This window comes from Dendrobates tinctorius, unplaced genomic scaffold (genome assembly GCF_039654945.1).
Source record: "Dendrobates tinctorius isolate UK_male_01 unplaced genomic scaffold, ASM3965494v1 ptg000122l, whole genome shotgun sequence".
NCBI classification, from domain to species: Eukaryota; Metazoa; Chordata; class Amphibia; order Anura; family Dendrobatidae; genus Dendrobates; species Dendrobates tinctorius.
Genome location: NW_027361790.1, coordinates 4,782,245 through 4,806,077, shown reverse-complemented (window position 1 = coordinate 4,806,077; position 23,833 = coordinate 4,782,245).

The window sequence follows — 23,833 nt, the reverse complement described above, 5'->3', positions numbered from 1 at the left end:
AATAACTTTAGTGCAGAAAAATTTGTTTGAAATTTGTTAATATAATCTGCACATTAGGTCACATATTTTCTCTTTTTGTATCTAACACATTGGACCTAACCAGAGCACAAATACTGCATTAAAGCAATACATGATGACTTTAAAATATACAGTCATTGTGCCCATATTGTCAAGTTAGATATATGAACCAAAATGAAGATTGACTCTAATACAGAAGAGTTTGTTCAAAATTTGTTGATGGAATATATAATCTATGCATTAGGTTACATGACTCCATTTTGGTATATAACATGTTGGACCTGGCCGTAGCAAAAAATTGTTGCACCACACCAGTATACAGGTAGAGCAGAACACTCAAAATGCAAAAAGTAGTTATGGGTGAATTAGTTGCCACACAATGATGCTTGCACATGTAAATGTATCAAAGGGGGTCTCAAAACAGTTCAAAGACTCAATCTTATATATGAGTTCCTCCAATCATACCCTTAATATACTAATACAAATGCAACTAGATTGTAGAAAAATATTTGCATACTACAGTTGTGGCCAAAAGTATTGACACCCCTGCAATTCTGTCAGATAATACTCAGTTTCTTCCTGAAAATGATTGCAAACACAAATTCTTTGGTATTATTATCTTCATTTAATGTGTCTTAAATGAAAAACACAAAAAAAGAATTAAGCAAAAAGCAAAACATTGATCATTTCACACAAAACTCCAAAAATGGGCCAGACAAAAGTATTGGCACCCTCAGCCTAATACTTGGTTGCACAAGCTTTAGCTAAAATAAATGCGACCAACCGCTTCCGGTAACCATTAATGAGTTTCTTACAATGCTCTGCTGGAATTTTACACAATTCTTCTTTGGCAAACTGCTCCAGGTCCCTGATATTTGAAGGGTGCCTTCTCCAAACTGCCATTTTTAGATCTCTCCACAGGTGTTCTATGGGATTCAGGTCTGGATTCATTGCTGGCCACCTTAGAAGTCTCCAGTGCTTTCTCTCAAACCATTTTCTAGTGCTTTTAGAAGTGTGTTTTGGCTCATTGTCCTGCTGGATGACCCATGACCTCTGAGGGAGACCCAGCTTTCTCACACTGGGCCCTACATTATGCTGCAAAATTTGCTGGTAGTCTTCAGACTTCATAATGCCATGCACACGGTCAAGCAGTCCAGTGCCAGAGGCAGCAAAGCAACCCCAAAACATCAGGGAACATCCACCATGTTTGACTGTAGGGACCGTGTTGTTTTCTTTGAATACCTCTTTTTTCTCCTGTAAACTCTATGTTGATGCCTTAGCCCAAAAAGCTCTACTTTTGTCCCATCTGACCAGAGAACATTCTTCCAAAACGTTTTAGGCTTTTTCAGGTAAGTTTTGGCAAACTCCAGCCTGGCTTTTTTATGTCTCTGGGTAAGAAGTGGGGTCTTCCTGGGTCTCCTACCATACAGTCCCTTTTCATTCAGACGCCAACGGATAGTACGGGTTGACACTGTTGTACCCTAGGACTGCAGGGCAGCTTGAACTTGTTTGGATGTTAGTCGAGGTTCTTTATCCAACATCCGCACAATCTTGCGTTGAAATCTCTTGTCAATTTTTCTTTTCCGTCCACATCTAGGGAGGTTAGCCACAGTGTCATGGGCTTTAAACTTCTTGATGACACTGCACACGGTAGACACAGGAACATTCAGGTCTTTGGAGATGGACTTGTAGCCTTGAGATTGCTCATGCTTCCTCACAGTTTAGTTTCTCAGGTCCTCAGACAGTTCTCTGGTCTTCTTTCTTTTCTCCATGCTCAATATGGTACACACAAGGACACAGGACAGAGGTTGAGTCAACTTTAGTCCATGTCAACTGGCTGCAAGTGTGATTTAGTTATTGCCAACACCTGTTAGGTGCCACAGGTAAGTTACAGGTGCTGTTAATTACACAAATTAGAGAAGCATCACATGATTTTTCGAACAGTGCCAATACTTTTGTCCACCCTCTCTTGTTTGGTGTGGAATTATATCCAATTTGGCTTTAGGACAATTCTTTTTGTGTTTTTTCATTTAAGACAAATTAAATGAAGATAATAATACCAAAGAATTTGTGTTTGGCAATCATTTTCAGGAAGAAACTGAGTATTATCTGACAGAATTGCAGGGGTGTCAATACTTTTGGCCACAACTGTACATATTCATATAAAATGACTGATGGTTAATCTGGCACATGCAAAAGTATTCTAATAGGCCAAAAGAATTCATGTACATACAGATATACAAACATGCTAGCATATATCATTTGGATTACAGCACATACAATGTATACAGGTTAACATATTTAAATAAAAGCTATGTAAAATGGCCGAAACGTAATAGTAAGGCCATATATTAGCAGCATGACCACATAATTTGGGCCAATAGATTGATGTCCTCAACCCACAGTGGGGTACTAGAAGAGACCTGGTTGTTTAAAACCATATATTAGCAGCATAACCATATGGTTAGGGCCCTATGAATTAGTATCCTCAACCCACAAAAGGGTGCTGAGGAGGACCTAATGATTAGAAATATATTTAGAAATAGCTCAAAATAAGACATAAACAGCACAAAGGTGTATAAATATGTACAGTGGGGAAAAAAAGTATTTAGTCAGTCAGCAATAGTGCAAGTTCCACCACTTAAAAAGATGAGAGGCGTCTGTAATTTACATCATAGGTAGACCTCAACTATGGGAGACAAACTGAGAAAAAAAAATCCAGAAAATCACATTGTCTGTTTTTTTTTCATTTTATTTGCATATTATGGTGGAAAATAAGTATTTGGTCAGAAACAAAATTTCTTCTCAATACTTTGTGATATATCCTTTGTTGGCAATGACAGAGGTCAAACGTTTTCTGTAAGTCTTCACAAGGTTGCCACACACTGTTGTTGGTATGTTGGCCCATTCCTCCATGCAGATCTCCTCTAGAGCAGTGATATTTTTGGCTTTTCGCTTGGCAACACGGACTTTCAACTCCCTCCAAAGGTTTTCTATAGGGTTGAGATCTGGAGACTGGCTAGGCCACTCCAGGACCTTGAAATGCTTCTTACGAAGCCACTCCTTCATTGCCCTGGCGGTGTGCTTTGGATCATTGTCATGTTGAAAGACCCAGCCACGTTTCATCTTCAATGCCCTTGCTGATGGAAGGAGGTTTGCACTCAAAATCTCACGATACATGGCCCCATTCATTCTTTCATGTACCCGGATCAGTCGTCCTGGCCCCTTTGCAGAGAAACAGCCCCAAAGCATGATGTTTCCACCACCATGCTTTACAGTAGGTATGGTGTTTGATGGATGCAACTCAGTATTCTTTTTCCTCCAAACACGACAAGTTGTGTTTCTACCAAACAGTTCCAGTTTGGTTTCATCAGACCATAGGACATTCTCCCAAAACTCCTCTGGATCATCCAAATGCTCTCTAGCAAACTTCAGACGGGCCCGGACATGTACAGGCTTAAGCAGTGGGACACGTCTGGCACTGCAGGATCTGAGTCCATGGTGGCGTAGTGTGTTACTTATGGTAGGCCTTGTTACATTGGTCCCAGCTCTCTGCAGTTCATTCACTAGGTCCCCCCCGTGTGGTTCTGGGATTTTTGCTCACCGTTCTTGTGATCATTCTGACCCCACGGGGTGGGATTTTGCGTGGAGCACCAGATCGAGGGAGATTATCAGTGGTCTTGTATGTCTTCCATTTTCTAATTATTGCTCCCACAGTTGATTTCTTCACTCCAAGCTGGTTGGCTATTGCAGATTCAGTCTTCCCAGCCTGGTGCAGGGCTACAATTTTGTTTCTGGTGTCCTTTGACAGCTCTTTGGTCTTCACCATAGTGGAGTTTGGAGTCAGACTGTTTGAGGGTGTGCACAGGTGTCTTTTTATACTGATAACAAGTTTAAACAGGTGCCATTACTACAGGTAATGAGTGGAGGAAAGAGGAGACTCTTAAAGAAGAAGTTACAGGTCTGTGAGAGCCAGAAATCTTGATTGCTTGTTTCTGACCAAATACTTATTTTCCACCATAATATGCAAATAAAATGAAAAAAAAACAGACAATGTGATTTTCTGGATTTTTTTTCTCAGTTTGTCTCCCATAGTTGAGGTCTACCTATGATGTAAATTACAGACGCCTCTCATCTTTTTAAGTGGTGGAACTTGCACTATTGCTGACTGACTAAATACTTTTTTTCCTCACTGTATGTGATAATTGGGTGAATTCTGTAAACATGCATGTTCTCATTAAATATTGATAGTTATACAATCCCCAAAATTACAGAAAATACAAGGCTGATATGAGCTGAACTTTTACTGTTTAATATCTTAAAGGGGTCTTTAAAGACAAGCTACCAATATGGGTTTCTGATGGTCATTAACATCTTAGCACTACGCTTGCATGTACTCCTTGGTTGACCAACAAATTGTGACCTCTGCCGCCAGCGTTTTCAGATGGGAATTTTTTTAATAAAAAAAGAAAAAGGGAGAAAATAATCCAGCTCACCGTACTGCCTTGCTGGTAAAATTCAAATCCTGCGCACGGATTTGACTAGGCAGTCAATCAATAGTGGAAGGAAAAAAAGGAGAAATTCCAGCGCCAGAAATGGAAAATTAAAAATCCATTTTATTGTGCCAATACATATTAAAATTCCAGCAGGTACAGCATATCAGTCGGATGACTGCAGAACAACGCGTTTCGACGCCTAATTTTTTTAATAATTCCGCAACAAGGGCCTTCTGGTACTGCCGCATTTTAGTAGGCCTGTCCACTTCAGGAATAAGAGATAGAAAGTTCTTCTTGTAGCATGGGTCTAGAAGTGTCACCAACAAGTAATGACTGTCACCCAAAATATGAAGAACACGAGTGTCACGGGAAAGGCAGCGTAGCAAGCTCAGCCATGCATGCCAGAATGCTAACAGACAAAACTTCCGCGTCCTCACCAAGAGGACAACTGACAATGCTCTCCTCCTCTCTGTTCTCAGGCCATCCACGCTAAACAGACGGTATGACAGTTGTGCAGGTAGTACAGTCTATAGCGCATTAAACTAGCACCTGGTCTTCCTCCTCCTCCCTTTTCTCACTGTCACCCAATCCACGATGGGAGGAGATGAGGCTGGGCTATGTGTAATCACCCTCTATGTTTCCTTGCTCCATCTCATTGTGCTTCTCCTGCAATGTATCCTCTTTGATTGTGAGCAGAGCGTGTTTCAGAACAGAGAGAAACAGAGATGGTGATGCTAATTATAGCGTCATCGCCTCTCATCTTCTTGGTGGAGTCCTCAAAGTTTTGGAGGATGGAACATATGTCTGACATCCATATCCACTCCTGAGGTCTTATGTGTGGAGTCTGAGCTGAATACCGACAGCCTTGTTGATGCTGGTAGTCAACAACTGCCCTCTTCTGCTCACAAATTCTTTCCAACATCTGCAGTGTATAGTTCCAATGTGTGAGGACATCACACACCAGTCGGTGATCCGGAAGCTGCAAACGCTGCTGAAGCACGGCAAGGGCAGTGGAAGCTGTAGCTGATTTTCTAAAACAGGCCCTCAGGTGGCGTACTTTGACAAGCATATCCGGCAGCTCTGGGTAGGATTTGAGAAACCCCTGAAACACGAGGTTAAGCACATGGGCCAGGCATGGTACGTATGTGAGTTCTTCTCACCTCAGAGCCGCCACCAGGTTCTGGCCATTGTCACACACAACCATGCCTAGCTGTAGGTTCAGCGGTGTCAGCCTCAGATCTGCCTGCTCTTTCAGATCTGTCCACAACTCTTCAGCATTGTGAGGTTTGTCACCTTAGCATATTAGCTTCAGCACAGCCTGTTGCCTCTTGGCTGAGGCAGTGCTGTAGTGCTCCCAGCTTGTAACTGATGTGATCAATTCAGAGATGGAGGCTGAAGAGAAGGAAGAGGAGAATGAGGTGCAGGAGCTGTAGACTGTGGGGGCATCCCTGATTGACCTGGGGTCCATAATCCTCGGCGTCGGGAGGACGTGTTCCATTCCAAGGTCCGACTTGGTCCGAGCTTCCACTATGTTAACCCAGTGTTCTGTCAGCGAGATGTACCATCCCTGCCCACAAGCACTTCTCCACGTGTCCATGGTTAGGTGGACTTTCCCTGTAACTGCATTGTTGAGTACACGGCTAATGTTGTGGGACACATGCTTGTGTATTTCAGGGATGGCACACCGGGAGAAAGAGTGGCAGCTGGGGACTGAGTACCAAGGGATGTCTGCAGTCATCAGGTTGTGGAAAGCTTCTGTCTCCACGAGCCTAAAAGGCAACATTTTGAGTGCAAGCAGTCGTGAAATTTGTGAATTTAGTAGTGTGGCCTGTGGGGCATTGGCTGCGTATTTGCACTTGCGTTACAAGGACTTGGGTATGGACAACTGAATGCTGCTCTCTGACAAGAACGTGGACGAGCTTGATGATGGTGCTAGTTGAGTGTGTGCAATGACAGGTGCAGGGCAGGAGGCATCTTCCCATGCACCATGGACAGGGGATTTGCTTGCACGTACAACAGTGGAAGAAACAGTGGTGTCACCCGCAGACACTGTTCCTGGACCCTGGGGTTCGGCCCACAATGTCGGGTGCTTTGCTGCCTTGTGGCTGATCATGCTGGTGGTGGTCAGGCTGGTAGTTTTGCTACCCCTGCTAATGCTGGCCTGGCAGGTGGTGCAAATGGCAGAGTCTTTAAAAAACAACCAGACTCAGGACACCTAACAGTTGGACTGGCAACTTCCGTTGTGTTGGTGTTACGGGGAAAGGTTGCCTGCCTTCTGTCTGCGGCCACCACACTGCTTCTTCCTGCATGTTGGAGTGCTACACCTCCATCTCCCTGTGTGCTGCTGTCCTCGCTCTGCATGTCCTGCCAGCTTTGGTCAGTTACTATATCATCCACCACCTTGCCTTCTACTTCCGCACCCTGGTCCTCCTCCTCCTCCTCCTGACTTTCTGGCAATTGTGTCTCATCATCATCCACCTCTTGTGACACTTTCCCACCGTTGCATTCGTGTGCTCAAATGTTTGGGCTTCGCTACATGCAATATCTTCTTGCACCGCGTCAAGTGGACTTGGTGAGAGGCCTGAATCTATAAATGGAAAAGTGAACAGCTCTTCTGAGTGTCCAAGTGTGGCATCAGTTGTCTCCCAGGCACCCGGCATGGTGGGAGGAAGGAGGATCAGGGTGAGGAGCATGCAGTCCAGACTCACGGCTACTGAGACTTGGCTGTGTGAAATATGGTGGTGGTGGCAAAGTGACTGGAAACATTATCCGCTATCCAACCAACAACCTTTTCACACTGCTCTGGGTTCAATAGTGGTGTGCTGCAGTCCCCTAGTAACTGGGACAGGAAGGCCGGGCGAGAAGATGTGGGTGTTTGTTGTGGCACAATTTCAGCTTGCCCACGGTCACGGTCTCAGCCTTGGCCTCTGCATGCACCATCAACATCACGTCCAGTTCCCCGTCCCTTGCCAAGCGCCTTGCCCATTTTAAATGCAGGACCATATTTTCCACATTCACTACAAATGGCTGAATTTGGAGCGATCTTATATGTGATCCGTGTGACGGACCGACCAACCACAGTTTTCAATAGCTGGCCTGTAGGTAACTATTTTTACCAGCAAACTGGTGTCAATAACTTCGCTAACACACTGCAACAAAATTTAAAGGGAGGCCAGAAATGCCAGAATTTTGAGCGCACTTTTTATCTCTGATACGTGTGATGGACAAACCACAGTTTTCAATAGTTGGCCTGTAAAAAAAGTATTCCTGGCCCCTATTACCTGGGGCTATGTCTACAAGTATCTGTAATAGCAGCAGCAGACAGAACTGGAATGGACCCTTGCTATATGCACTGCAGTCTGCCACATATACTGCCTACCTGCCTAGCACTGATATCTATGCAGCTTTATTAGTCCTCAGAAGGACTGTTAGTTGAAATAGATATGTGTATAATATTTGGTATACCCAGACTAAGTAAGATCCAAGCAAATCTCTCTCTAGCTTAGCAGCAACTCTCCCTACACTGCCTGATTCTGAAGTTGTCATGTTGGACGCTATTCACACCACAGCGTCCGGCAGGCAGCGGTAGTTCCATCTCCGTCCACTATAGCCTCAGTGGCGCCGGCTTGATTTTACTCAGGTTATCGGGGGTTAATCTAGCTGGAAATCAGGTGGGATGTTTGGTCACGCCCACGGTCTTTAAATAGTCGTGCTGGCCTGTGGGCGTCGCCGATTATAGCTTGTGTTTTATGCCAAGTGGTTCCGGTCTGGAGAGGAGGTGTTGGAGAGAGAAATTCATATCTGGTGGCGTATGATCCCTTGTTACCTTTTCGCTTTCCTATATTTGTGCTTTGTTTTGCCCTGTTCACATTACAGTATTGTCCTGTGTGTTTGCGGCGCGGTGCGGTTTAAGTTATCTCTGTCTGTCATTACTGTGTGGGCTTTGGTGGTTTGACAACTCACTGGGTGGAGGGTTCAGCTTAGGGCTGAGCAGGAGATAAGGAAAGGTTGGAGGCTCAGGCATTTGCACCATTAGCAGAAACCCTGGGTTGAGGGTCAGATAGGGTATTCCTCTAGTTGGAGGGACTCCGCAGGGGCCCCGGGTATTTCAGCCTCCTTTGACCTAAGCCCCGCATAACAGAAGTACACTGTGTCGAGCATAGCGGTGCCAGGTCTGATATAGACCTGATGACGCTGTGCTGCCAGCCAATCACTGTAATGCCACAACCAACATGGCTGTGGCATTATAGCGTGTGGCAAACAATCCCTGCATGTTCATTGGCTCTCCAAAGAGTTTCAAACATGCAGGGCGGGGACCTGTGCTCCCGTCGAGCAACCACAGAAATACTCGCGACCTCCGAGAATCTCGAGCAGTGAGATGCTCGGGCGAGTACCAAGTAGTGGCGGGCATGCTCACTTATCACTAGTCACCAGGTTTTTGCTACTCTATCTCAACATATCATAGGGGCAAAGATCTTGACTCCAGTGATCACTTATTGGGCTACTTACTGCAGTTTTTATAAAATCACTGTTTTATCTGCAACAAATCTACCAGTTATAGGTAGGTTATACATGAGGAATACATCGCTGCAGGTTTACTAGTCCTCTAGTGATTATCTCCTGCTGATTTTATCAAATCTACAGCAAGTAGCCCAGTGAGTGACATATTGTAATTAAGGTCTCCGTCTCTACATTATACTGATCACAAATTAGGTGGCAAAAACCTGGTGACAGATTTCTTTTAAAATGAGCCAATATTCTCAAATAATGTTGGTCAAACTGATTGTAGTGAAAGCTGCCATCAGTTTAATATGCTTCAAGACTTCATTTTCATAAAATCCAATTCTTCTATGCCAGAAGTGGCAGGGATTTGTAGAAATAAATATTTTTTTGCATCAGTAAGTGTTCAAAATAGGTAGCAGGGAATAAACCACTTACAGACGCAATAACAATTTCAGCTTACAGTTACAGTATCTCCTCTACAAGCGATCTTATGAGTATGAACAGTTTATGGAATGCCTGAACCAACAGAATGGTGGGCCTGGAAGTAAAATGACTGCCCAAGGACCACATTGTAATTTCACAATATATAAAAAGAAAGCATGAATAAAAAGGAGACCTCTTGACCTCTTGTTAAAGCAGTTGGCCAAGGGACTCTGCATATTTCATGTTCACACCAGCGCACTAACATGTGGAATCTTTTGTTTTGATTTGTTGTCAGCAACCAGACGAAAACAAATCCCAGGCTGTTCTAACAATATACATTATCTTCTAAAATATAATTTATTACACCAACTCATCAGTACTAAGAACAAAAATATCAAACCGCTAAAGTGACATTTGCAAATAAATGGCTTCACCCAGGAGGTTTGGAGAAATAAGTACAATTTTATATTATAACATCAATTAGAAATGATTGAAATATGAATACACAATACTGTTTTCTACAACATAGAGATAATTACGACTGGTCATTACGATTATTAGAACTTCCAAAGGGAGCTAGAGACAAAATAAGATATCCAAATATTGATTGTATAATCATATGTTTGTAGTGTTCACTTTTATATACACTGACGATCAAAAGGGTAACAATGTTTTGAACTTTTGAGTTTCAGGCTCCATAACTCACTGTCCGCTACTGCTTCGAGCATGAGGCTATCATCATTTTATATACAATAATCTTGGATATCTCATACACATATTTGACTTGCAACTATTTAGCATATGATTAGTTATGTACATTATGTCACTGCATTGTGACTGATTTGCACCTAAAATCTAAATTTTATTTTTTAAACGTTGTGCCAACCGCAACAGAATGCAACATGTTGTGTTCGACGCAGTTCGGCGCAGCGTCAAAACGATGCAAGCGGAGGCATCCGCATACATTTGCATGGCCTGGGGACCCAATGTTAAAGATAGGTACGCAGGACGCATGCTGATGTAGGCAGAGCTGAATGGAAGAGGTGCAGCAGTGGGCGGGGCTTAACAGAGGAAGTACGCAGCCCTCCACAGCTCTGCCCAATGCAAGTGTGAAACCAGCCTAAGTAAGAATTTGCAATTCCCCATTTGGCTTTCAGTACCGCCTGAATCCTTCTGAGCAGGCTCTAGGTCAGATTCAAACATGTCTTGACCAGAATCTGAACTCAGGTCTCTTCTACACATTCCCAAAGTTGGTACAGCTTATTCTTCAGTCCTGCTGGAACATTATGTCATCCTTTTCATATCCATAGTACTTGAGTGTACAAAGTAACTTATCTTGTAGGATACTTGCATACATCGATCTCGGTCATGTATCCAACACGTTTGCTGTGAAACAGCCCTATAACATCTCGCTTTCTCCACCAAACTTGACAGTTCCTTCAGTTTCTCGACCTGTTAGCCCTTTTACCCTTGTCTCTTCCAGACCCTTTTGCACCCATCAGAGTCTAGTCTATTGACTTTTGTCTCCTCACTCCAAATCACCCGTTTCCAATTTCCCATTGTCCACTTTCGTACTTTTTTGCAAACTCGAGTCAAAGCTTCTTATGACGATATTTAAGATGAGGCTTCTTCACTTTTTTTCGGGCCACCGTTCCAGAATTGTGTAACATGAATCAAACAATGCTTGCATGGACATCTGTGATCTTACTATTATGAAGCATACAAGCCACCTCCACTGCTGTTTGTCGTGGCAGAACTGATAGACTTTGGGATGAGCAGACTTGTTGACCCCGATATTTTGCCTAGACCCTGGACGTCCACCTCTTGGCTTTTGAATGGATGGCCGGACTTTATTTAGCATTCTTCCACGTGTCATGGCACTCATATGATGCAGTTTGACAATTTTCTTGGCCGAGAGACCGCTATTGATGAGCTGGACACAGGTCCAGCTGAAGTGTATTGCAGCGCATGAACGCGAGTGTGAACAGAAGCTCGCCCACGACTACCTCGCTTGGGAGTATGACAATATATTTGAGACATATCTTACCATTTTTGAATGTATTTGCTTTATTATAGTAATATTCTCATTGTTATCTTACTCTGATATTTTTAACACATTGATGTCATATTTTCTTTTTCATCTAACAACATTATGTTCATTTTTATTTTGTATAGAAAATAAGTTCTAATTATCTGAAATGATAAAGATCAAAAAGTTATTGTTTTCTATTAAAGAGCTCATCGGAGAATGACTAATATTGGTGATCATCACAATAGTGATTGGCTGGTCAGCAGCTCCTGTAATTAGAAATGAGCGAATGTGAGTATGTTTGGGTTTCCCAGGTTTAACGTACATACAGTAAAAAGTTTGTTCCGGGTCTGAACTTGACCCTGGACCCAAACCCAATAGAAGCTAGTGGGAAATCAAAATTTGGTGTTTTAAAGGGAACCTGTCACCTGGTTTTTCAGCTATTAGCTGCAGCCACTGCCTTTCGGGGCTTATCTCCAGCATTCTAGAGGCGAGTTCACTGGGAGTGCACCGTGTGACTTTCTCCCTGAGGTCACTGCCGTTCAGCCCAGCTGGGAACGCAGCTTCAGTGACGTCACCGCTAGTCACTGAGGCTGTGCTAGCAGCATCTCATTCATCAGTGGTTTTCAGCCAGGACAGTGACATCATGGCACCGTCCAGGTTGAAAACTGTTTATCCCCGAGACATGGATTACGGCGTGGGATAGAACGATGGACAGGTATGGTATATTGTTGTTTTATTATCTTACTTTCATTACAGGTGATTGAGGGCTTCACTGGAATTAGGCGTTTAAATAAAAATGGAAAACTGTGCTTAGTTTTATTTCAAATAAAGGACTTTATTCTGGCTGTGTCTTTATTTACCATACAACTATAGGATTAGTAATGAATAGGTGTCTTATAGATGCTTCTCCATTACTAATCCGTGGGCTTGATGTCACTGGACAATACAAAGGTGATATCAACTATTACCTCACTTGCCACCGCTACAGGGCAAGTGGAAAGAGCGAGGCTAAGTGCCAGAATTGGCGCATCTTGCAGATGCACATTTTATGGGGTGGCTGAGAGTTGATGTTTTTAGCCTTAGTTGGGGACAGTATCCATGGCCCCTTCTTTAACTATTAATATCAGCCGGCAGCTGTCTGCATAACCTTTGCTGGTTGTTAATTATAGGGGGATCCTAAGTCATTTTAAGTCATTATTTTAGGGTCCCCCATTTTAATAGCCAGTGAAAGCTAAGTATACAGCTGTGAGCTCATATTGATAGCCTGGGAAGCTTCATGGGTATTACCCCCTTCCCAGTCTATAAACATCAGCCCCCAGCCATCGGCTTTCCCTCTGCTGGTACGAAAATTAGGCAGGAGCCCACATCATTTTTTCATAAAAATAATCTTTTATTAAATACATGTACAGTAAGTTGCACACACTGTACTATTTGTATTTGAAACTGACATCTATATATCTACCTATTCTATATAGGTATTTACTGTATATATGTATTTACTGTGTATATATATGTATTTACTGTGTGTAATCCGTCTCTTCTATCCTGTCGGCTCCTGCTGTGATTTTACACTTCCGCGGCTGCTGAATTACCGACTTTTCTTCTATGTAATATATATACACATAAATATATATATGTGTGTGTGTCACTGACATCTATATATCTACAGCTCTTGCAAAAATTAAGAGACCACTGCACAATTTTATAAAACTCAGCATCTCTACATGTCTGACAGCCATTCCATTCCAGTGTCAGTTGAATTCCAACCAGAGTGCACCTCATTCTACTTAATGTGCTTCTGATTAGGTGATCACCTGAACCAAATCTTATTTAATGAAGGAGAGTATAAAAAAACCCTGCTGTGGTGTTCACAATCCTCTTGCATTAGGACAAGCTGGATGGCAAAACATGTGCTAGTAATATCCCAATGAAAAAATAACTTTTAACCATGCCAAAGGAGTTGAAAAGCAAAGTCTTGAGTGAGGAAAAGAAGAGCTCAATTCTGGCTTTACTAGCAGAGGGATACAGTGAGAATCATGTTGCCTCCATCCTTGAAATTTCTAAGATGGCAGTTCATTACAATAAGGTCAAGCAGTAGACATTAGGGACCACAAAACTAGAGACGGCAGAGGGCAAAAACGACTCTCCACTGACCGGGATGATGGTCATCTTATTCGAATGTCACTCAGCAACCGCAGGATGACATCAAGTGACTTACAAAAGGAATTGTCAGGAACACCGCACTGAACTTGCTCACTGAGCCAGTGCGCATGTCCTGAGTAAAGCGAACAGTGCTCAAAGATACCTGTGGAGCGGGCAGCAGCCGAGTAGATGTGCACTTCAGAGCCACAGGACCTGAAGCATGTGACTGCTAGGGGCGTGGCCTAAACTCCACAGAGCTAGGAGCTGCAAGATAACTCCTAGCAGGGTAACTGCGAGACAAAGTTACCAGGGGGCATAAACAGGGAGAATAGTTAAGACGTAGCCAAAGAGTCACACACAGAGATAGCTGCAAAGGTACAAGAGGGGCGAGCAGAGAGTAGTCAGGTCACAGGCAAAGAGTCATACAGAGATAATAACGCAGTGCAAAATCAACAGGCAAACTCACAACGGGAAACAGAACCGGGTCAGAACCATATAAACAAGCTATAGCAACAAACATGCACACAGGGGTCAGCACACTAGCCCAAAGACAAAAGTATAACTGGCAGGGATTGAAGCTTCTCAGGGGTTTAAGAAGCTCTCCCAGAACCAGAAAGAGGCCACAATCATTAACCCCAGGTGTGCAGGTCAAAACCTGCACAGAGCTCCAGACATTAACCCCAGGTGTGCAGCTCAAAAACCTGCACTGGGATCATGACAGGAATGGCAAATGGCAGCTGGGGTAAAGTACACAGCAAAAACAGTTCAGTAACAGGCTCCTAGAGGCAGGGCTCAAGTCATGTAAAGGTATAAAAAGTCTTTCATCAATGAGAAGCAAAGGAGAGCCAGGCTGAAGCTTGCCAAAGACCATAAGGATTGGACCATAGAGAACTGGAGTAAGGTAGTCTTCTCTGATGAGTCTAATTTTCAGCTTTGCCCAACACCTGGTCGTCTAATAGTAAGACGGAGACCTGGAGAGGCGTACAAGCCACATTGTCTAGCATCCACTGTAATTAATTAAGGGTTATCATTATAAGAGCGGCGGATAAGGGAGGGGGGATATCCATTCAAGATAGAAACACCTGTCTAACAGAGGCGTACCGCATACTTTCAGATACCAGTATATATGGGACATCCAATATGGACATATATAATAAGTCCATCCGCACATACAATGAGTTAATCAACGATGCTGGGTCATTGGGGATTTTAAACAAACAAGAGAAGGATTTTTTGCACGTGAAAGATCCAGCAATGGCTTTCTTATACAATCTTCCCAAGCTGCACAAAAATATTTTAAACTCCCCAGGACGCCCGATTATCTCTGGGATTGGTGCCCTGACCTCAAATTTAGCAGCATATATAGATGGAATAATGAATCCCAAAGTCAGCCAGTTGAAAAGTTTAAGAGATTCAACACATTTAATTCAAACCATTGAGAACATCAGGTGGGAGAAGTCTTATTTATTTATTTATATCTATGGACATAACAGGACTGTATACGAATATTGACCATTTGATAGGTCTGGAATGTTTTGAACTGTTTGTCGCTGGTGATGATAGGATCCTGGAAACTCAAAAGGATTTCATTATGAGAGGCATGTCCTTCATTTTGAATAATTATTATTTCACGTTTGAGGGGAAGGTTTACCATCAGAAACGGGGCATGGCCATGGGCTCAAGGGTGGCGCCTACGTATGCAAATTTATTCATGGCCACCTTCGAGTCATGGCATGTTTTTAATAACATATTCAGGGATGATATAATTTATAAGCGTTTTATAGACAATATTTTTATAATTTATAATAATCATAGGAACAGAGTGTCTGAGTTCCTGGAGATTATCATGTGCAATAATTGGGGAATTGAATTAACACCTGAGATTAGTAAAATGGAGATCAACTTTTTGGATTTAACGATAAAACATGATGGTAAAGGTAAAATAACAACAAGGAATTTTTTCAAAAAAGTTGACGCCAACAGCTATGTACACTACAAAAGTAACCATTACACCAAATGGTTGACAAACGTACCATAAAATCAGTATCAACGAATAAGGAAAAATTGCACCTTACTAAAAGATTATAAGGAACAAAGTAAATGTCTAAGAGAGAGATTTTTAGAGCATGAATACCCTAAACAATTAGTAAAAAAAAAAAAGCATACTCAGAGGCAAAGGGAATTTCACAAAGTATTTTAATACATGGGACAGAAAATAAAAAATCTACAGATGAATACTATACCACTAATTTCATCACAACCTTTTCTTCCCAAAATGGCACTATCAGGAACATAATACAGAAGCATTGGAAGGTCCTACTAAATGACCCAGTCTATTAGAAAGTATTACCAACTAGACCAGTGGTTACCTTTAGGAGGGCGCCATCCCTAAAAAACATTTTAGCCCCCAGTAGAATTAGAGATGTGGGAGACAAAAAAGTCCCGAATGCAGGAAAAAGTACCTTACAGAAGCACATAAGAGTTTCCTTTAAATGTAAAAACAAAAAATGCTTGTGTTGCTTATGGATCAGTGATAATGTAAATACCTTTTATTCAAATAGTGATAATGATAGAGTATATGACATTAATTTTAAGCTAACATGTCAATCCAGTTTTGTGATTTGTCTAATTCAGTGGTCCCCAACCTTTTTTGCACCAGGGACCGGTTTCAAGCAAGACCATTCTTCCATGGCCCGGCAGGGCGGGGATGGAGGTGTGGCAGGGGCGGGGCTTTGGTCATAAGGGGGCGGGGCTATGGACACGGTTGTAGTGTAGCAGTGCATACTTATAATTAAATAACATTTATAATGTGACTCAACTCACCATAGGTTTTGAATAAGTGCTCCATCACCCCCTTCTCCCCATCATTGCCTTCACCCCATCACTCCCTTCTCCCCATCATTGCCTTCACCCCATCACTCCCTTCTCCCCATCATTGCCTTCACCCCATCACTCCCTTCTCCCCATCATTGCCTTCACCCCATCACTCCCTTCTCCCCATCATTGCCTTCACCCCATCACTCCCTTCTCCCCATCATTGCCTTCACCCCATCACTGCCATCTCTCCATCATTGCCTTCACCCCATCACTGCCATCTCTCCATCATTGCCTTCACCCCATCACTCCCTTCTCCCCATCATTGCCTTCACCCCATCACTGCTGTCTCCCCATCATTGCCTTCACCCCATCACTCCCTTCTCCCCATCATTGCCTTCACCCCATCACTCCCTTCTCCCCATCACTGCCTTCACCCCATCACTGCTGTCTCCCCATCATTGCCTTCACCCCATCACTCCACTCTCCCCATCATTGCCTTCACCCCATCACTCCCTTCTCCCCATCATTGCCTTCACCCCATCACTGCCATCTCTCCATCATTGCCTTCACCCCATCACTGCTGTCTCCCCATCATTGCCTTCACCCCATCACTGCTGTCTCCCCATCATTGCCTTCTCCCCATCACTCCCTTCTCCCCATCATTGCCTTCACCCCATCACTCCCTTCTCCCCATCATTGCCTTCACCCCATCACTACCATCTCTCCATCATTGCCTTCACCCCATCACTGCTGTCTCCCCATCATTGCCTTCACCCCATCACTCCCCTCTCCCCATCACTGCTGTCTCCCCATCATTGCCTTCACCCCATCACTCCCCTCTCCCCATCATTGCCTTCACCCCATCACTCCCTTCTCCCCATCATTGCCTTCACCCCATCACTGCCGTCTCTCCATCACTCCTCTCATGGCCTTCTCCTCATGTCCCCATCTCCTCCAGGGCCAGGCTACACAAACACAGACCAACACACACACACAGACAGACATACATTATACATACACACACACACACACACACACACACACACACACAGACATACATGTACACACACACAAACATACACACACACACACACCACCTCTCTCCTCTCACCTGCCCGCCGCCCACGCTTCCTCGCACTGACACAGCAGCGGCCGCGCTCTCCTCTCTGTGTCAGTCAGAGACAGGAAGCGCGGGCGGCGGGCAGGAAGCTGGACGGGTCCTTGCAGCTCCGCTCCTGCTATTCCCTCTTGCAGGCAGCGGAGCTGCTTGGATCGCTCCCTGGCCGCCGCTAAGAACTGCTGCGTGCCGCCCCAGCCCCCGCTACGCCACTGACCGCCCCTGGCTCCCCTTGTGTCCGCGGACCGGCAAGGGCACTGCAGCGGCCCGGTGCTGGGCCGCGGACCGGCGGTTGGGGACCCCTGGTCTAATTGATTGCTGCTGTGGGAAACAATATGTGGGACGCACAACACAGCATCTAAGGATGAACTCACATAGACACAATATCTTTAAAGGATATCTGAAACATGGCTTGTCTCGACATTGTCTTGAAAAACACGTGAATAAAGCCTCACTGCGTGTTACACCCATAGATCATATACCAGTGGATACCCCAAACAGAATACAGTGTCTAAATAAGAGAGAAGTGTATTGAATATATAAACTAGATATCATTCATCCTAGAGGCCTCAATGAGTTGGTAGATCTTTTTTGATAAGCTGTCTCTCATGTTTTTTTGTCCCTAGCAACCCGACGGATTTCCTTCCCTGGCCTGGCGGGTCAGCGTTCTCACGTGGGGGTCCGGTTTTGGATGTCAGACACCTAGTGGGAATTTTACCAAATAATCGGTTTATCCCAATTACATAACTGTTCCTTACAAGTGGATAGATAGCATAATGGTAATGGGAAGCCTACAGGGTTCCGCCTTGCCTAAAACCTGTGGGTTTGAGTTCAGTCATTCTATCTTTATAAAATTTTAATATATATTTATTATAAGTTTCATACATTTTTGAAATGAAAGATTGATTATTTAGATGTTCAATGTGTTTTATCAGAGGTTATATTTTGATATAAAGTTATCGTGACTGGCGTATGACATTTTGACATTGGAGGGGGCGTTTTCACAGGAAGTGATGTTTTGTCTGTTTGTGATGTCATGAAGGTCATATATAAAACCACAACCATTCCTGACAAGTGGAGAGATAGTATGATGGTAATGGGAAGCCTTAAGTGTTCTGGCTTGCCTAAAATCTGTGGGTTTAATTCTAGTCAACTCCATTTCTATGAAATTTTAATATGCAGTGAATATAGGTTTCATACACTTTTTCAAATTAAAGATTGATTTTTTTAGATGTTTTATGTGTTTTATCATAGGTTCGATCTTGATATAAAGTTATTGTGACTGGTGTATGACATTTTGACATTGGAGGGGGTGTTTCCACAGGAAGTGATGTCTTTTTGCATGTAATTGTGATGTCATGAAGGTTTTGTATAAAACCACGGCTGTAATCAGATACTGTAATTCTTTTGCCCTGAGGAAGTGGCAGATCCGCCACGAAACGTGTCGGCACAATAAAGCTATGAAGTATATTTCTGTCCTTGTGTGGTCAGCGTGGATACATTGAAAAACCCGGTCTTTTTCTTCCTCCTTTGTGACATTAGCATCCACTGTGAAATTTGGTGGAGGATCGGTGATGATCTGGGGATGCTTCCACAAGGCTGGAATTGGGCAGGTCATTCTTTGCAAAGGACGTATGAATCAAGCCTCATACAAGGTTATCCTGGAAAAACAGTTGATTCCTTCTGCTCAGGCAATTATCCCCAACTCTGAGAAATGTTTTTCCAGCAGGACAATGTGCCATGCCACACAGCTAGGTCAATCAATGTGTGGATGAAGGACCACCACATCAAAACTCTGTCATGACCAGCCCAATCTCCTGACCTGAACTCCATTGAAAACCTCTGGAATATAATCAAGTGGAAGATGGATAGTCACAAGCCATCAAACAAAGAAGGACTGCCGAAATTTTTGCACCAGGAGTGACATAAGGTCACTCAAAGGCAGGGTGAAAGACTGGTGGCAAGCATGCCAAGACGCATGAAAGCTGTGATTAAAAATCATGGTTATTAAACAAAATATTGATTTCTGAACTCTTTGAGTTAAAACATTAGTATTGTTGTTTCTAAATGATTATTAACTTGTTTTCTTAGCATTATATGAGGTCTGCAGGCACTGGATTTTTTTTTGTTATTTTGACCATTTCACATTTTCCGAAAATAAATACAAAATTTAGTGCTTGCAAAAAAAACCCTGTTTGGGAGAGAACAGACAAATCGCGGCGCTCTAAGTGCATAAACATAATATTGTAGTCTTTAAAGGGTGCACAATTTTATGCACTCACCTGATAGAAGACTAATATGGCTTTAGATTGTGTATCCTCAAAAATCCTTCTGGGATACTTTTCAATAGACAGGGCTTGCAGCTTGCCTTGGGTGGATCCAAGTGTATTTTATCTATTATATTATTACATGTCACGCTGTGATTTTACTGAACGATGCATATGAATTGCCGGCTTTTGGGGGGACCCCTCTATTCTTGATAACCAGCCTTGCTGAAGCTGACAGCTGAGGGTTGCAGCCCCCAGCTGTGAGTTTTGCCTGGCTGGTTATCAAAAATACAGGGGAACTCATGCAGGTTTTTTTTTTTAAATTATTTATTTACAATTCAAGACTGGCTGATGAATACTCTCATCCGCCGCTCCTGCTCTCACTGTTATTAGTGGCAGTAAGTGTAAGGAGATAAACCGGACCTCGGGTACCTGTGTAGGGTATTGAGCAGGATATCCCTTTAATTTCACCTTCCCTTTAAGGAGTTCTAATATTAATATATATTTTAAATGATGTACAGATATTATGATGCTTCGGTATTGCTACACTACGGTGTATTACCTCCTGTTTATTGGTATTGCCACATTATTTGTTATCATGATGTAAGATATTGTATTATATTGTATTGTATGCCATATGTTAATGTATAAGATTAGGGTAAGTCATTCGGGTTCAATAGTGGAGGGCACTCTTAGTATATAGTTCCAAAGACTGGGTAAGTGTAGTTCTATTGCGGGCCACTAGATGGGGGTATACTAGAGGGCCTTGTTAGGTATAGCTGATAGGTAGTTCTCAAAGGGGTTATCTGTAGGAGGAGCTGCTATGGGTTAAGTAAGTGTAGGCTATAGGATTTAGGCAGAAGGGCGAGCACGCCCGAAGTGTCCAAAAGGGCTCTAAGCCCAGGACACCATAACAGCTATGTAATGTTGTAGAAAAGAAGCAGAGCACGGGCACAGTCAGGCGGGTGCTGAATAAGATTGGAGCACCCGGGGAAATTGCAGTTTATGATAGCAGCAGGAACTGAAAGGAAGAAGTGATCCAAAAGTCATGCAGGGCGCAGAGTGTTCACCATGTGGCAGATCTTAAATGGGGCTGAAGCCTGCAAGTCTGAGGAGAAGCGGATGAACGGGTTCCCCTATGATGTGAGGTTCTTCAGGAGTGATGCTGCGGTACCCCCAAGGGTGCTACTATCCCGTAATGTGCATGAGGATATAGAAAGTAAGCAAGGAAAAGTGTAGGAGGAATGCTGTGTGGACTGTAATGTAACTGATGTGTCCAGGACCATTGTAGAAGAAGAAAGTAAAATCGTTGATTTGGCATCAGAACCGGTATCTGTGTCTGTTATTTCAACTCTGAGCACTGGAACCAAGTGTGCAGGAGCTGGGTTGCACCGCAGTGGAATCCCTGTCCATGGACCAGCACCTCAAAAAGGAACGCCGGTAGAAGCTGATGGTTTTTATGTGGGAGGAGGTCAGGACACCAGAGCCCCGGTGTCCTCAGCTGCGACTACCATCCTCGCCCCCTCTTACACCTGCATGCCGGGTCTGGAACTAGGGGGGCTGCATCCTCTGTTCCCGGGGGGAAGCTTGATTGGGGCAGACCTTTCCCTGCTGTCTGAGGGAAGGAGTGAGACGGGGCTTCCTGCTGACAGGAGGGGGCGGGGAGAGCCAGAAAAGGGCATGCAGCAGCAGAGAGATAAAAGGAGAAAGCGCGCGAAAGACAGCAGTTAGGCGCCAGGGCAGAGCAGCGTGCAGAACAGTGAGTGGTGTGCTCTGCTTCCCTTGTCCCTGCATGGAGTACTGACACTGCGACAGGTCGCATAGAGAGGGCCCTGTCACCTGCAGAGCCAAGCGTGCCCAGCAGCACTCCGGAGAGAGGGACCTCTGCAGAGCTGTGCAGGCCGAACCAAACCGTGCAGAGCCGAGCCTTATACACAGAGCTGAGCCGTGCACACCGAGTAGAGCTGAGCTAGCTGTGCAGCAAACTGAGAGAGAAGTGCCATACCCTGAGAGCACTAGCAGTGTGCAAACTAGTGCCTGTCGTCGCCTGCCGCCAACAGCGGGGACCAGAGTGAAAGAGACTTCCAGCGTGAGTCCTGTGACTCTCGGGAAGCGAGCACAGAACGCTCCATGTCTGAGAGTATTACACACGTGCCCCATAAGAGTGACCGGGGACAGGACAGACACCAGCACCCTGACTGTGCCGGTAAGCCCCTGCCAAGCCACCTAGGGCATGTACTGCACAGAAGCAACAGCCAGAAAGGGAAAGATGAGAAAACCATTAAATGTCACGATGTACCAACTGTGGATGTAACATGTGAAGTACTCAGTAAAGAAAGTGTTAAGGTTAAATTGGACTGTCTCTCCATTGCTGGGGGTCGCCTGAAAGAGGGACCGTTGTCACCTGGGAAGTGCCCAGAGAAAGCTGAGTCTGGAGATACAGGTATGCTGGAGAGAAGAGTACAGTTTTCTGTAGGGGAAGGACTGGACATGGATATTGCAGTTATTCAGGTAAGACTACAGTACTGTCCCTCCCTTAGTCCAGACACCAGTTATTGGAGGTAAACTTTATACCTCCAATCACAGCTGAGAGCTCACGCTGTCTTTTGACAGCATGGGAACCGCAGCTCTCTGACTGGCGGGGATGATTTCACCGCCAATCAGAAGCACTATGCTAGTGTTTCCCACGCTGTCACACAGCTTGGTAAACACTGGCTTTTGTGCTGTGTATGTTCGGCTATATTAAGTGATTTAATCGATGATTAAATCTGCGAATATTGCAAATTCGGCAATCGTGAGCCGAACTGAACATTGAAATATTCGCTCATCTCTACTCAGAAGCAGCTTACAAATTTCACCCACAAAGCATGGAGTGGATTACCCCTACATTATCAGCTTACAAATTTCACACACAGATTGGGGCAGAATACTCCTACTTTAGCAGCTTAAAAATCTCACCCATAGAGCCAAACTTTTATCTTTAATAGCATACAGGAGAGCAGCCACAGATAAAAAGCTCATAGTTTGATTCTGCATACAAATAGCGGTCTGCCATAAGACTTGATACTGCAAGTACAAGCCACTTTGCCTTAGGACACCTCTCCAATGTTGTTGCCTAAGGGTTCCATGGGCTTAAAGTGTTTCCTTTGAAAAAATGATGGTTCAAAGCAGATAACCACACATGAATATTTCAGCTCGGGATAATGGAATTGTACTCTGTTTTCAATTTTTTGTTTGTTGGAAATGGGGCAATGAATAAGAGGGGACCTGGTGGAACACAAAGTGAAGGAACTGGAGGAACTCTAAGGCCGGGGTCACACTGGCGAGGAATACGGACGAGTGAGAGGTGTTAAAAGCACTCATTACACACGGACAAATTATTCTCTATGGGTTTGCTCCTAATAGCCGTATATTTCTCGGGCGTATTCTACAGTCCTTGCCAATCGCAGCATGCTGCGATTGTCAGCGTACTACGCCCGTAATACGCCAATGCAAGTCTATGGGTGCGCTAAAAATACGCATTACACACGGACCACACATGTGACTTGCGAGAAATACGCACCCGGTGTCTTTTAGAAAAGCCGGCAATTCAGTGCGCTATACAGTAAACTCACACTGACAGGTTTAATAAAGAAAGAAAGAATAGATATATACACATAGAATACATACATATATATATATATATATATATATATATATATATACATATGTCATTGTGACAATCATATATATGTATTTATATTTCACACAGTTCTTCATAGCAGAATAGCCGCTAATTAAATTGCGGCTTCTATCAAATCATTCCCCAACCCGACATGAAATGACACATGGTTTACATTCAGTAAAGCATTTCATTTCATGTTTTTTTATATGTCCCTGACTAATAATTAGATGAGGGTTTGTGTGCAAAATTTGTGAGTTGTAGTTGTTATTTTAAGGGGTTAATTCGTTGTTAAAAAATGTGTGGGCTTCCCATTGCCCTATAGTGGTGGCGAGTGGGTTAATCTAACAAAGGGTT